We start from the raw sequence: 16706 nt of genomic DNA, 5'->3' as shown, positions 1-16706 counted from the left end.
ATAAGGGTTTGAACCAAGTTGGTATCTGAAGTCATCCAAAAAATAAATAAATAAGAGGGAAGTAATAAACTACTGGAATAATCCCAATAGTGAATCACTTTCCATTTTTATGTGTTCTTATGTGGCTTAAACAATAAACAGGCAAGTATTTGTTGAGTAAGACAGTATTAGATTCTATGGAGGGTGAGAGAACAGATAAACCAGTATCTTTCTCTCTTTTCATTTAAGTATCTTGAAATCTTGTTGTTTTCCTATATGCTTAAAAAGATAACTAGCAATTTGAAATATATAAATTCAGATATTAAACAACAAGGGTCCTATGAACCTTTGTTGTCAGGGGAGTTTCACAAAAGCAGTAACACCTGAACTTCCCACTGAATACTAGGTTTGAACAAGTGAAATCGAGATAGGTGGGCACACCTGGAAGAGGACCACCAAAGCAAAGGCACAGACACAAGAGGAGATTGGTCCACCTGGAGCTGAGAGTCCATAATACCATGTATGGAGAGAAAGAATTAAAAAGCAGGTTGAGCCGGGGACAGCAGCATACAACTATAGTTCCAACTAACCAGGAGGCTGAGGCAGGAAGATCCCTTGGGACTACGGGTTAAAATCTATCCTGGGTAACACTGCAAGACCCTATTTCTTAGAGGAAAGAAAAAAAGGAAAAAGTAGGTTAAAGGTATCAAAGCAGGTTGAAATAAGTAAATGCAGAAGTTTCTGAATCATAGGCAATGGGCCTTGACATTTATATGACAAGTGATGGGAATCTGAAGAAGATATTTGAACTCATTAATATGTCTAGCACCTAATAGAATGTTCAGGCTCTACCAGGTATGTTTGCTAAGTGAGCGAATGAATGAATGAATGCTATGTATAGGATGTGCTAGCATGGACAGAGTTAAGAGTGTATTGCAATGGCAGTCTGGATGATATAACATGGTGTTGGTAGCTGTAGAAAAGTTATGAAAAGTTTGGAAGCAATGAAAAAGACATTATAAAAAGGAAAAAAAGATTCTATTCCACCATTGTTTCCTGAGTGGTAATTTACATAAAAACAGTAGGAAAAAATTCTTCTAATAACCTCTAAATTCAAGAACTCATAACTCTACCAGTGGAGCTCAAGATGCTTATACATCTCTCTGGCAGTCAAAGATCTAGTCAGGGGAAGAAAATGAGAAGCATATTTTTAAAAGCAGAAAGTAAAAATATTAAAATGTATGTTAAGCTTTGGAGGCAATATTTAACTTTTTCTCTAATTAGGTAATTGAAGCTCAATTCACTAATGGTCAATGGAGAAATGCAGGTCTTATTATTCCTGGTTTGCAGATGGGAATACTGAGGGTCAAAGAAGCCCAACATTTCACAATGACTTGATTCCAGGTACATTTATTCTAAGACCCGTATTTTGTTTTGTATTATCACATGTCACAGAAGACTCGAGAAAGAAAAGAGAAAAAAAGATGAGAAAGATTCAATTCTAGGAAGTCTCCTTAGTAGATGTCTCAGGAAATACATGATGGGACTGTATTATAGTGAGGACCCATAGTTGAGCATATATAAAACTTTTCTCTCTGCACAGGTATAACACTCTCCTGCTTACCTAGGGAATTTGCAGTGAATGATAATCCATTTTATCTCCCAAGAGTTGGTAAATTGATTTTGTTTGTTTGTTGCTTTTGAAATGCACAGACTGCATATATGTAGTTGGTGCTTTTTTACAAGGCTCTGTTGGGTCAATAAAGACCCTCCTTTTCCATTTCTCCTCCCTGCATCTTACAGCCATCACATTCCAGCAGACACTAGGGAGCTCTCACCCAAGCCAATAAGCCCTAGAATTACCTAAAGCTACAATCATTCCCATCAAATAAGATCTTGCAGTTTGGAACAAGTCCCATAGCTTCAGCAATTTGGCTTCTTGGCCAGGCCAAAAATGCTGATTTCCCCTCCCTGGAAGGTTTAGAAACCTGGGATGCACCATGGATGGGGTGCTCCTTGTGTTCTCTGCATCCTTCTTCATGACACAGGATCTGCTGAAGAGATGACTGAGGCTTCATGAAAGCTTTATGAGACACAGTGGAACAAAAAGGCTTTGAGCCACCGTCACCTTTGTAAAGTCCAGCTGCTGCCATCAGCTGCGCAATAAAAGCTGAACAGAAAGGTTGGCCACATCCCACAAGTAATGCTTCTTTATTGTGATTCATTCAGAAACACCGAGTTCCACTGAGATGCTGGGGATAGTCCAGAGGCAGCCTCAACCAAAACTAGCTACTTCTTGGAAATTTTCACTGGAGAAATGTGCTTGAGTTTTAAGCCCCAACGGCTGGTTGCATCCCACTGGTCACTCCTGAGGTTAATATCTCTTTACCTGTAGCACTGACTGCCTTTTCTCCAGTCCCCTGCTAATCCACCATCCAGCCTTACTTCCTCACAAACAAACAAATAAACAAAAAGGCTTCTTCTTAAAACAAAAACCCAGAATTAATATGATGCATAAAAACTATTATAGCCAAACACAATGGCTCACACTTGTAATCCCAGCACTTTGGGAGGCCAAGGCAGGTGGATCGCCTGAGGTCAGGAGTTCGAGACAAGCCTGGCCAACATGGTGAAACCCCATCTCTACTAAAATTACAAAAATTAGCTGGGTGTGGTGGCAGGTGCCTGTAATCCTAGGTACTTAGGAGTCTGAGGCAGGAGAATTGCTTGAACCCGGGATGAGGAGGCTGCAGTGAGCTGAGATCATGCCATTGCACTCCAGCCTGGGCAATAAGAGCAAAACTCCGTCAAAAAAACAAAAAAGAACACAAAAAACAAAACAAAACAAAAAACAATTATAGACTAGATTGGCCAGACAGAATGCAGCAACACAGTGGTGCTCATTAAAGAATCATGGTCATGCCAGGATTTTGCTCTCATTCCTATAAGCAGCGAAAGTTCCCAGAGATGTCATTCTTCTCTTTAGCCAAGTTCACCATACAAAAGAATTCCATTCTTATGTTTACCTAGAAGTTAAAAAAAAAAAGGGAAGAGGGAGATTGAAATTATTGCCATAGATTATTGGGAAAGAAACATGAACTTGGTAAAGTCTTTTTGTAGAATAATTAGGGAGTATTCATCAAAACCTTAAAAAGTGCAGGCCCTTTAAACCAGAAACACCACAACTAGCTATTTATTCTGTGTTAATGGGCACAGAGCTAGGGATTGAGGTTACAGGGTTAAGGTGCTCCCAGTTTCATGGTAAAAATAGCAAGAGGCTGTGGATTATGGACATGGAGCCCTGTGACTGATGACCCATAGATGCAGAAAGCAGAATGCTCCAGACTCTGTCCATGAGAGGAAGGCCATGCCTAGAAAAGCCCATGGGCACCCACAGCTTTGTCACAATGCTAACTGCATGATTCTCAGTGTGCTTTCAGGCACCCCCAAGCACTTCATGCCACTGCTCCAGAAATGGGAAGTGGTTGGCCTTGCTGTTGGAACTAGTTGAGACCTTTAAGACAAGAATCTCTAAGGGGATTCCCTGAGACCAAAACCAGACATTTCATATAATCATGATCAGCTATTTCTCACTCTCTATCAGACCAGTGAAAATGAACAAAGTGGATGAAGGGAATCAAATGAGCCCGAACTTAATACAATGGAGCTGTATTGAGGCAGAGGCTGCCCTAAGACCCAATACAATGGAGTTCATCCCCCTCACTCTGTGTTTTGCCTCTTCTGAAAGCTCTCTTAGCTGAAGATACATACAAACACATACACACAGGCACTACTCATACACTCAGACACGTACATCCATGAATGTGCACAGATTCTCCTGAAACAAATACTATTTTAAAATATTAGAGGGAAATGACCTGTGCTACAGCAGCACTTTTCCTTCCAAGCCAAAATTGTATTTGAGTCATTGTCTGTGGCTCAGATGCTGTGTTACTGAGTGAGAATTTCATACGGCTGTGTGGGAAACTGGTCCATAAACATACTTAAGAGCATTTAGCTTTCTGGCTCCAGCCATTCTGATGTCTGTCTTAGAATTGTGCCAGTAGCCAATGGTAGAAAAAGAAGCAGCGTCATTCAGCTTAATTGGGCAATGATTAGGACTTCCTCCAACAAAGAAAGTAAGCAGGGAAACTGTAGCTGACCTCCCTGGGGCTGTTTAGGGGTCCTGGGTCCAGGGACTACTTTACACAGGATAAATATAGCTGAACTTTCCTAACCTCCCAGCCTGATTTAATTAGTAAACACCTTCAAAGGGATCAAGCTGACTTCTGAGACAAAGTCTACCACACACTGCAAAGGTGGGCAAATAAATATTTAAAGGGCACATCCGTGTAGGTGGAGGGGGGAGGGAAATAGATTAGGAACAGTAAGAAAAGATATGAGTTAACTTTGGGAGTTCTGTTGTGTAACTGCCCTTGACCTTGCCTCTTCCAGTGGCTAAACTTGCCCTTTCTCCAGGGCTTTTGTGGGACCTCTTCACTAGACACAGCCACCCAGCCTCAGAAAGAACTATCCCAAAATATGGATTCATTTAACCTTATTATAGTTGTGGTCAGAGTTCTGCTCACAGAATATTTCAATTGTCTTGAATGTCAGGGCTGAACATGATCTATTTAAACTAGAACTAAGCACTGCTATTTAGCAAACTTGTATTAACATGCAAATCACTACTAAAGTGTGTTTTGTTTTGTTTTAGCTAGCAATGATATAACCTAAAGGACTGACTCTTCAATGGTGGTGTTTCAGGAAATGCCAGCCATTGTCAACTGCACCTCTGCAGAAGACCAGCCCTGTCTATAGCATTTCCAGACACTTTATGCTTTTTCAGTGGCTTCTAGCCAATTATCACATAGTTCCCCACCACATTGTGGTGGAACAGCAACTAACAAGACTTCCCGGGTCACACAAAGGCTCTGAAAGAATCAAAGTGCATGCCACACAAATGAACTACCATCAGTTCCACCTCCACTGTTAACACTCTGGAGAACTTGGGATAGAGAGATTTTCGTAACGGGATTTAAATCTAGGAGTCATACTTGGAATTGGAGTTCAATTTTCTGAAGTGGTTCAGATGGGAGACCAATATGAGCTTCTTAATTACTTTATTTCACATATCAGAAGGGAGATGAGGCAGGGGAGTGAAGAATACCATTCTGGGAGCACCTGCTGAATTCCAGGTATGATATTCTAGGAATGATATGCTGCTGCCCATTCACTGCCTCACTTAATCCTCATGGCAAACCTGCAAACTATGTATTATTATTCCTATTTTGCACAGAAAGCTGAGGCTTAAGTACATCAGATGGGCTACACGCAATCCAGTCTGTTTTGTTTTGTTGTTTGATTGGTTCGTTGGTTGTTTTTGTTTGTTTGTTTTATTTTGTTTTTGTTCATTTTGCTTTATCATTTACACATTGATTGTTCATTCTGCTTTATCATTTACACATTGATTGTTCATTCAGCAAAAAATTGTAAAATACTCAAAGACAGTAACTTTGTCTAAATTCTTTCCTCTCTATTCCCAACATTCATCTGACTGCTAGACTCATATTCATTCATTTATTCATTCAAAACATATTTATTAGACAATAGGAACACAGCAGTGAACAAAACCAAAAAGGTGCTTGTTATTATGAAGCTTATATTTTAACAGAGAAAGACAATCAATTAAATAAATAAGCAAGTTAGAAGTAAGAAAGAAAGGATGGAAGGAAGATAAGAAGGAAGGGAGAGAAGGAGGGAAGGAGCAAGAGAGAGAGGAATAAAAGAAGGAAAAAGGGAAATTATCAGAAAGTGAGGTGCATCATGCAGAAAACTGAGATTGGAAGATGTGATGGAGAGAGGCTGGATGATACCTCAAATTGGGTATTCAGAACAGGATTCTCAAAAAAGGAGAACTTCAAACTGAACCTGAATGACAAGAAAGAGGAAGCCACAGAAAATCAAGGGGAAGATATTGTAGCCAGAGAAACTACAAAACCCTGAGATGGGAAAGAACTTTAAGAGCTAAAAAAAAACTGAGAAAAAATGAATGTGGCTAGCGAAGGTCAGTGATTCAGAGAAAGAGTTACACAAGATGATGTCAGAGAGATGGTTAGGAGCCAGGTGACATAGGACTTTGTAAGCCACAGTAAGGATCATTCATCAAATATGTGTTGAATGAATAAATGCACAGCCTTGGAGCACTAAGAGAATGTGAGTACCAGTAGCCTTTTAAGGAATTTATACTTGAGTCAGAAAGACAAAAGAAATCCATGTCCACTCATTCAAGAACTATTTCCTAAGGCCCTATGGCATGCTGGGCAATGTGGTTGATACAGGGGCACCAGAGTGAATAAGCCATACTCCTGGCCTTCTACCAGTTCACATGTTTAAGGAAAGAGACAAGACCATGATCAGAGTAACAGGTTTTTAATTTGACAAAATGCTATGTGAGTACATGGAAAACATCTAACAGCCTGGAAAAGAAGTCAAGGAAAAGCAAAGACAGCATATAAATTACAGTCAAGATAAAAAATTCAGAAATGCGTTGGTCCCTGTAGGCTAGAAAGGTCAGAGAAAATTGTCACAGAGAAAATTAGACTTAAGCTGGATCTTTAGGAGCAGAACTTGTTGGTAAGAGGGAGGAATTCGAGATTGAATAACAAATGCACACAGGTTTAAATCAAAGGTCAGCACCTTGGTGAGGCATACAAACCTCCCCCAGCCTCTGCTTCTCCTAAGCAACACCTGCACTGCACACACACAAAAGCTCCCATGCTCATCCTCCCTCTCTGCTGAAACACAGCTGAAATGACCTACTATTCATCCCCTAAATTACTTGATATCTTGGTCACCGGCAAATGAAGGTCTGATTCTCATTCCAGCTACAAAGACTATGTACATCTTGCTGATGGTTGAACATCCCTCAGGATACAGAATTCCTAATTTCACCAGTTCTTCTTCCTCGGCAAAGAGATTCCTCCTTAAATGCAACAGAAGTCTACTTTCTTGGTGCAGCTATTCCTTGATCCTAATTATTTTATGTTTTTTTAATCCTAATTTTAATCTCAGCAGTATGTTGGCCAACTATTTCTGGGTACGAATCATTATCACAACCTCAGAGGCATGTACAATAAGCATTAATTTCTCACTTATGAAGGTATGGGCTAGCTGGGAAGGCTCCGGAGCATGCTGAAGGGTGGTGGGAGGTAGCTCTGTTCCATGTTTCTCACCTTATCTGGGACCAGTGGGCCAAGTGGGCTAGGTTATTACAGTGATAGCAGAAGTATAGGAGAATGAGTGGAAACATGAGATGTTCCTTATGGGGCCAGAACTGGCACTCTATAACATCTACCTACATTTCACTGGCCAAAGCAAGCCACACATCTAATCCCAAGGTAAAGGGGAAGGAAAGTGCATGCTGCCTGTTATAAGGCTATGACAAAATGGATGTAATGGGGCAAGAATTGCAGCGAAATATTCAACCAACCACAGAGGTTACAAATTATTAAACTCACTTTTCCTACTAATTTCAGATCTCAGAAGGTGGAATTCATGTTCCTAAAAAATCTTTACTTTTCAAGCTAAGCTTTCTCAACTCCTTAGTTTTCAGAGCCTTTCTCCCCACCCCGATCGGAACACATTTTAGTTTGCAAACATTTGTAGCCAATGTTTATGAATGTTTCTAGCAATCAAATGTGGTCATGGTATTGTCTTCCAGAGTGGCTTTGCCAGTGCAAGACAATGGGTCCATCTGCTAGGATTTGATGCCTAACAAAACATTACAAAAGTTAGCTCACACTTCTAGAAGTCAGCTTAGGCAATTCTTCTAGTCTGGATTGGGCTTGGTGATTTCATGCATCTGCATCAGCTGCAGATCAGCTAGAGATTGGCTGGTCTAGGGTGACCTGGGCTAGAACAGGTGGGATCTCTCTCAACACTATTTGTCTTCTTCCAGAAGGCTAACCAGGACTTATTCACATGGCTGTATCAGGGTTCCACAGGTTCGAGAATGGAGACTGCATGCTTGAAAAATGGGCTCAAGTGACACAACCTCACTTCAACCATATTCTAATGGCCAAAGCCAGTCATGAGGCCAAACCAGAATAAATGACAGACTGAACCTCATATAGGAGAAGGTGGAAAGTACAGTGATCATTTCTGCAATTCCACAACAGAAGTATTCCGTACTGTATGTTCATGAATGCATTGAATGTAATAAGCTTGCTTTGGGTTTTGGCCCATGCCACACTGTTAACTCAGAGAAGTCAATAAAAAACCTTAGACTTTTTTTTTTTTTTTTTTTTTTGAGACAGAATCTCGCTCTGTTGCCAGGCTGGAGTGCAGTGGCATGGTCTCAGCTCACTGCAATCTCCACCTCCCAGGTTCAAACGATTCCCCTGCCTCAGCCTCCTGAATAGCTGGGAGTACAGGTGTGCACCACCACGCCCAGCTAATTTTTTGTATTTTAGTAGAGTCGAGGTTTCACCATGTTGGCCAGGATGATCTCAATCTCCTGACCTCGTGATCTGCCTGCATCAGCCTCCCAAAATCCCGGGATTACAGGTGTGAGCTACCGCACCCAGCCACAATCTTAAGACTTTTAATGATGAACTATTGTCAACTAAATTCATATTACACTTGTATTTATGCATCTGATTAGAACCAAATTGCAGCCCTTCATATTCAATTTCATCTCCATTGCTTCAGCCAGCTTTGATCCCTTCACATCTCTTCTTGCAGCAATCTTTTGATTCCTGTTTAAATCAATTGCCATATTCTGAATAACCTCTTCATGTATTTTCTTATCATAGTTGATGTAAGAAATAAATTGATATTGTATTGGTTCTATCAACAATTTAAGGACAGGGATAACCACATTTTCTAGTCTTCCTGCATATCCTATGGCAGCCATCACTGTTCTGAGCACATAGCTGGTCCTTGGTTACCTCATGAAGTTATATAAGAATGAATCAATACCCAAAACAACACAATTCCAATGGGGTAAATCAGTGGTTCTTGAATTCTTTTTTTTTTTTTTCAGTAAAGTTCTTTTTAAGATAAAATATTTTATGAAAGTCCAACATGAAAGGCAGATAAACATAAGAAGACATTTCTGAAATTCTTTCTACTTAACTTTTTCCATCCTTATCTCCCATAAGATATCTGAGGCCTCCTCAGATGCCATGGAATAAAATTTGAAAAACACTGGATGAAGTCAACATTTTTCAAACTTTTCAAACTTAACCCTCAGTAAGAAATGCATTTTACATAGTGACCCAGGACACACTAACATATAGATAATTGAAACTACTGCTCTCAAGACTGCTTCACCCTAAGTACAACACAATCTCATGTTTTCTATTCTACTCACCTCATTTTTTGAATGTCAGCCATGAACTACTAAATTGATTTTATAAGCCACTAAACAAGCAATGCCCCATAGTTGGAAACTATTAGACTAGATGATCTCTTGAAGAAGTCTTTCAAGTTTTAAACTCTATTGGCCTATGGTTCTACAACTTCTGTATCCTCAATTTCTATTGTTTATTCCCAGGGCAGAGAAGGAGGTGATGGTCACCTCCAAAAAGAGCAGAATTTAAGTTGTAGTTAAGCCACAATCACGCTCCCCAAGTGCATGAAGACCACAGAATCTCGTGGGCATGAATAAAATCAATGGATCACTCTTGAGAGGAAAGCTCACTCTGGAGTCAGACTACCTAAGTTTAAATCCCAGTTACTCAGGCTTATTACTTAACCTGCTTGTCAATAATTACTTTCTCTGAAATTTATGCCTAATAATTGTTACCTACCATGCAGGGTCATTAATAGGATTAAATAAGATAGTGTATAATGAATGTAGCTCAGTGCCAGGAAAACATGAAGTGCTCCAAGTTCTCTAGTATTGATAGGAAGTAAACGGTTATTTTTTTTTTTTGCAAAGAGTGAGCTCAATTATCAAGACCAAAGATGTACAAATTACTCCCCGCTCCCACTGTCTGCTTTAATAAGCAGGGAGATGTAGGTTCAAATTCTTTCTCTGCCACTGACCAGGTGTGTGGTCTTAGATGACTCACACTTTCTGAGCTTCAAGATCCTCAGCTGTGAAATGGAAATAACAAAACCTATCTGATAGAGTTGCTAGGAGGATATTAGGAATAATGACAAAACAACGAATATAAGACACCTGACCCAAGACTCGATATACAGTAAGTGCTCAAGAAAAAGAGTGTCGGTAGAAAGAGAGAAACACCCTAACAAAATCTGGCCAAAAAAAAAAAAAAAAAAAAATCAAAGTGCTTTGAAAAGCAACTGTTGATATTTTTAAATAATGAAAGAAATAATCACAGCCAGATCGCATTGGTTATTTTAACTGTGATGCATTGCTGTAAAATGCAGAGCCCTACTAAGAAGTTCCAGCAACATAAAGTTGTGGAATTCATCACTCTATCACGTGTGTGTGTGTGTGTGTGAGAGAGAGAGAGAGAGAGAGACATCTGTTTGGCTCAGAAAACACAATCATCTTCAGTGTGCAACACAATGTGCTGAGTTTACAGGATAAATAGGGCAAGTTCCTGTCATCAAGAAACCTATACTTTATCAATAGCTCATCTCCCTCTCTGTCTCTTTGAAGCCCTGTCCTCTTTTTATTTAGCACTTACTAGGTTACAGGCACTGTGCCAAGTATTTTACATCACTTCACCTAATTCTCATAGCAACCTGATCAGATAGGATCTGTTATTCACATTTCATAGTAAAGAATCCCGAGGCCATGTAACTGTTCAGGGGCAGTGCAAGGATGTGAACTCAGGTTTCTCTATTAGCCCCTAGGTCCTCCATAACTTCGTGTAGGAGCACAAACGTGTGATACCTTTCCTCGTCCTTCCTTGTCATAAGGATGGCACCCCTATAACAAAAGACAGGATGACAAGAGAAAAGCATGATAATTTTTTTAAATGAAAATTTGATGTGACATAAGAATCTTCAAAATGAAGACCCAATGAGCTACAGAAAACTATTCATTTTTATGCTTAGATTCAATGAAGAATGGACTGCCATGTAGAAATGTGATCAGGCGAGAGGATATGATCTAATGGTAACAGCGGGGATCTCAGCATGATCTGTCTGTTCCTATTCTTCTTGGCCTCTCTGGATGGCATTTCTTCCTCCCAGGTTTGGGGTAGGATTCCTCCAAAATGAGAGTCTGATGACCTACTATACAATAAGGTAGGGCAGAGAATTTCATTTTAGCCAGCTCCCCCACAGTAAAGTGGGAGAAAGTTAGTGTAGCATTTCTTGTTTCTGTGGCTGGTTCTGGGCAAAAAAGAGGAGTGGGAGCAGAAGCTCAAAAGGATCTCACTTCTATGAACTCCCTATGTCCTTCAGCTCAAAGTACTCAGCAGGCCATGGTGCCATACTTTGGAGTATGATGTTCTAAACGCCAACACTCCCAATTCTACTCCTATGAATTGATAAGCATAGATAGAAAGTTCACCAGATATAACATAAAATACTAGCTATGTGGTGCCTCTCTGTGTAGATCATAACAGCATAGGGTAGGAGCTGAGAACATGGATTTCAAACTTGGCTAGACCTAGGTTTGAATTCTTGTGGTACCACTTAGCTCTGTGGGGAGAGAGAGAGAGAGAGAGAATTGGATTGAAACATGATATAATATAAAGTTTACATAAATACACACACACCATACACACACACACAAACACACATACATGCACATACAACCACCCCCATAGGCTCACTGTGAAAGGCACCTTAAGAGAAGACTGAGAAGATCTAATTCAATCTCCTTACTTTGCAGTGGAGAAAATCAACCCTGGGTGGGGACAAGGGCACAGTGGATTTCCTGCCAGTGCTCCCACAGGGAGGGAAAGATTGTCACCATTGGTACTCCAAGCTCCAGCCCCTCAGCCCTGTGCTTTTCCCAGCACTGCATCCCAGGAGCCCAAATTTTCTATAAATGTGTCCAAGTTTTCAAGTGGTTACTCCTGAGGTCAAAGGAAATGGCCATCCCAGATAACGCAGAGTCTTGAAGAGGAAGAAAGTTCCTCTCATTCTGAGATTTTCCTCTATCTGCCTCATAGAGGTCAAGAGAAGGGCAAGGGAAAGCTCCCATGACTTGACTCCTAGGTCTTCACATCCAAGAACGTAGTGGACGTTTAAATAAATCAGGCTGTAGGCAACAATTCAGACAGGCTCCCCCACATGTTCTATGTTTTTTGTTTTGTTTTGTGTTTTTGTTTTTTTTTCCCCCTAGTGGATACCATCAGCTGTCTTGTTGCTAAGAGACCAGAGTGGGTGGGAAAGGCCAACAGCCATATTTTTCAAACTTATCTGCAAAACCGGTTTTGCCCTTGCTCCCCCAAGGGGTTCTACTTCTTTAGGGACAGGATATTACAACTAGGCAGATGGAGAGAGTGAGACTACATTTTTCGAGAAATGGACTGAGCTTTTCCTGGACATTTGGTGTCATCCAGCAGAGTACAGGGAGCTGCCAATTACAGGTCTGATGCAATGTTTGGGAAAGAGCCGCAGAGTACACATGACTCAACAAAATATTACGATTTGCATTCCTATCTCTTGGGAAGTTGCACTTATCAGCACCAACAAGTGCCATGCGGTCAGCGAGAGTGCTGGGCTGAGTTTGTCATTGGAGAATTAAAAAGGAATTAAAAAAAAAAAAAAACCAAGAAGGGGTTATGGGGAGGTGAGTGTTTGAATCATTCCGGGACTTTCCTTTCGGGTTGCATTCCAATCAGACAGACCTAAACCTGGCAGAGCCATACCATTGCTCAATGTCAGAAACATTCGCCTGGAATGCGGGGACATGTGAACTGGACACCCCCTGCAGCTTCCCTGTGTGGCCCAGAATGCTGAATCCACCATAAACACACCATCAGGAGAGCAGAGGCAGAGCCCAGAGCCGGGGTTAGTGGGGAAGTGGCACATTTCATATAAAGGAAGACACAAAAGGTGACGCTCTCGGCAGCATTCCCCCTCTAAGGCCTTTGTACAGGCTCACAATGCACACTGATGACCCAAGCAGAGATGGAAAATGAGCTGGTGCATTTTTTTTGCCCTTAGAAAAAAGTAAGAATGTGAATTAACTTCCTCCTTCTCTGGGTTTCTACTTGGCAGTCTGAGACAGACCAAAAAAAAAAAAAAATTCCTATTTCCAAAGAACTCTAAAACTTTGAAAGTGGATATATGCGGACATCAAACTCCCCGCCCTGCCCCTGTCCAGGGACCTTTTCCACCCCAGCTAAGATAGTCAGGGTTCAATCCTTGTCACATGAGTATAAATTAGAACATAAATCAGCATACCCAAAAGCCCATTTACACCTTGCAGCTTGTTCCCGAGCTCAGTCTCCCAGCCAGCAGAGAACTGATCATTGGCAGAGCATTCTGGGTAACTATATGCGAATCACATCACCCCTCCACCCCAATACAGAAGAAAGGAAGGCATCATAGCGAATCTGCCATTAACAGCAGAAAATAATGGCACAGGGTGCGATGTTCGCAAGGGTCGGAGATACAGTCTAAAAAGTAAAAACAGCCAAGCTAAATCAAATGCATACTATAAACAGACAGATAGTAAGAATGTGATGGCTTCGTTGTATTTAACCAATGGGATACGTACAGTAGCTTTTCACATTCACCACTCTGATGATAAACTAGTCAAAATAGCATTGGCAGTCCCTATCACACAGAAGGTATAAACTTACTGCTAAAACAGTGACGATTACTCATGCCAGCTGTCAGAGATGATGCAATCTTTCACATAGGATAGCAATTAGCCGAAATAATCCTAAACTACTGTTGCCCTTAATCCCTAATTGCCTATCTGGGTTTGTGGTTTTGTCTACCAAAAAAGACACATACAGTAGCAAGTGAAAGGGCTTTCCAATGAAGATTCTAGGGTGAGGTTGAGTGTGTCTTTTTGGAAAACTGACAGGTGCACAAAAGATCAGACAGCCAACTGAGGGAGACCAAAGGCAGTGTGTTCAAAATTGAGTTTACTGCCCTTTAAACTCTAGAATTAGGGAGGAGGTGGAGGTAGGTGGGGACAGAAGGTAGAATCACAGTAACAGTGAGCTCAGAGCCGATCCCAGTATGGTTTTGGTTATGAACTCATTGGGTGACATTAACATTTTATTCATGGAGGCAACATAATGTAGTGTCATAGATATCAGCAGCCTTAGTTCTCCTTCACAATCTGATAACTCTCATTATGTAACATCAGACAAGTCACTTCTTCCTCATGGGAAAAAAGAGCTGAACCCAAGATAAAAGCCATGGCTATGATTCCTACAAAGGCATTTATAAGTTATCTCTCAGAAGACAGAGTTTAATCAGAATATATGGCAATAGATAAAACAGTGAGTAACAATGAAATCTAGATTTGTATTTTGAGAAGGTAGTAAAAGAGTGTGTCAAATTCTCCTTCACGGCCAGGCGCAGTTGCTCTCGCCTATAATCCCAGCACTTCGGGACGCCAAGGCAGGCGGATCACCTGAGGTCAGGAGTTCAAGACCAGCCTGGCCAACATGACAAAACCCTGTCTCTACTAAAAATACAAAAATTTGCTGGGCATGGTGGCGGATGCTTGTAATCCCAGCTACTTCAGAGGCTGAGGCAGGAGAATCGCTTGAACCCAGGAGGCTGAGATTGCAGTGAGCTGAGATCGTGCCACTGAAGACACAGCAAGACTCTGTCTCAAAAAAAAAATATATATATATATCCTTTGCGTTGTACAGGACATGCAAAGGAACGTTGTCCCCACAGTGGATGTCCTTTAAATAGGAGTGTGCTTTGACATGTGTCCAATATAATGGTAATCACTGTCAGGTTAAGCTCTAATAGTGTCTACTGAGCCTTTAGGAAAATTGCCACTAGAAACTTGTCGGCATTATATTGCTAACATCCAGCACAGTGCAAAGTTGTCGAATAAATGTTTGTTGAGTAAATTGACAGCTCAATGAAACTCAGTTTTGAGTTGAGTTAAAGGTGATACTTCTCTAATGAATATTTGGTCAGGTCAATCAGTCAGGGCCATGACTTTCAACCTCATAATCTTGCCCCTCCTCCTATATTTTCTACATTGGTTAACTCTGTTCCCCCGTTTATGAAATACCCTCCCCCGACATTTACCTAGCAAATTCCTATTCCTATTTTGAAACCTTTCTCAGATGTCTTCTCCTCTGAAAGCCTGTCCCTGCCACAGCCTTGAGGATAACTGATCACGTCCTCTTTTGTGCCCACACTGATACAAAGAACGCAGTGCCTGGCAGATAGTATTACCTCAACACATTTTGATTAATGAGCAGATGAATAAATGAATGGTCTGCAAGAATGCTGACAATTGAGGTAAATCGATCAATAGCAATTAGGTGCCTACTTGGTGTAAGGCATTGTGTCTCTGCCTTTTGTTAGAATTGCATATCACAATAAATGTTCTAAGGCAGGGAGGTAAAGAATCTATGCAATGAAAATCCTTGTAGCTTTTGCTGTGCCTCAGTAATCCACTCAGTGCTTTGGATTGGCCCCAATTACTAATATTCTCCAAAACTGAGGAATCAAAGGAAGCATTAATGCTAATATCATCCCTGAAATGTTACTCATTGCAAAGTGCTGTGTTCAGCACCGTCTCTGAAGGCTTTCCACCCATTCTCAAAAGAAAAAAGAAAGCAGAAGCAACTGCCTTCCTCCTCTGAAATAGCGTTTGTCATTTTCATAAATGTCTTTGACTCATGCAATTTGTCATTCAGGCACATATTTCCTCCTGGGCCTGTCCCCTTTCTCCTTGAATGGGGAAGGATCATTCTGGCTAAAGGAGCCAAGTCCTTCTGGAGAGAGATCTGGTTTGAGGCACTGTCTTCCAAAGCAGAAGCATAATAACTAGAGCTAAAAGCTTTAGCCATATGGAAATGTTAGAATGTCAAGAGGATTCCCACCATTTTTAAATTCAGTAGGCATCTGGATTTGTTAATATCCAACCCAGGCCAAAAAGTCATGGAAAAACAATTAAGATTGTGGAGCCCATTCGACTGTTCTCTCTAGCCAGCATTTTATTTTCATCACAAAAGTTTCATGAACATTCAAGTCATGGACCATTCATAGCGTTGGTGAGGAAGTCTATACATTTGAACATGCATGTTTCAAATCCCTAATAAAATGTCCAGAAAGATACACAGAGAACCCTTCACCTTGGCTATCTTTGGAGAGACAAAAGAGATTAGAAGAGTCATAAATAGGAATTTTTACTATTTTCTCTAAGTGTTCCTGTATCGTTTGATTTTTTTGTACCATGAACACATTGGAAATTTAAAAATAGTATTAAATTTATCAAAATGAGAACATAGGATGAGTTTGGGCCAACACATTAGAAATTTAAAAATAGTAATAAATTTATTAAAATGAGAACGTAGGATGAGTTTGGGCCAGCTCCCTTATATTTCTAACTCTGTAATTTTCCCACCTTTGTCATGGAGCCTCTTGGTACATGAATTTGTTCTCTTGTTCTTTAACATTTATCAGGTCACTCAGTAGGGAGTGAAGGGCTCACAGGAAAGAGAGGAGACTAAAACTGGTCCCAGCACTGTCTGAGCCGTTTCCTTGCACAATCTCATTTTCATCCTCCTAAAATCCCCATAAAATAAGTACTACTGGCTACAGAAAGCTGAACATCCAAATCATACCACTGATTT

At 40.7% G+C, this 16706-nt stretch overlaps 1 long non-coding RNA gene across 2 annotated transcripts in view; it reads right to left on the bottom strand.

Moving 5' to 3' along the window:
- Positions 1-539: 539 nt before the first annotated feature.
- Positions 540-16706, bottom strand: part of LOC116813589 (uncharacterized) — a 391404-nt gene continuing 375237 nt past the window's right edge. For both annotated transcript variants that reach the window (XR_009214997.1, XR_009214999.1), the window contains exon 6: positions 540-3005. This is a non-coding gene — a long non-coding RNA (uncharacterized LOC116813589). The remainder of the gene's footprint in view (positions 3006-16706) is intronic.

The sequence above is a fragment of the Hylobates moloch genome, unplaced genomic scaffold, assembly GCF_009828535.3.
Source record: "Hylobates moloch isolate HMO894 unplaced genomic scaffold, HMol_V3 SCAFFOLD_9, whole genome shotgun sequence".
Lineage (NCBI taxonomy): Eukaryota > Metazoa > Chordata > Mammalia > Primates > Hylobatidae > Hylobates > Hylobates moloch.
Note: the sequence above shows the minus strand (reverse complement) of the source record. Positions and strands in the feature narration are given on the sequence as shown.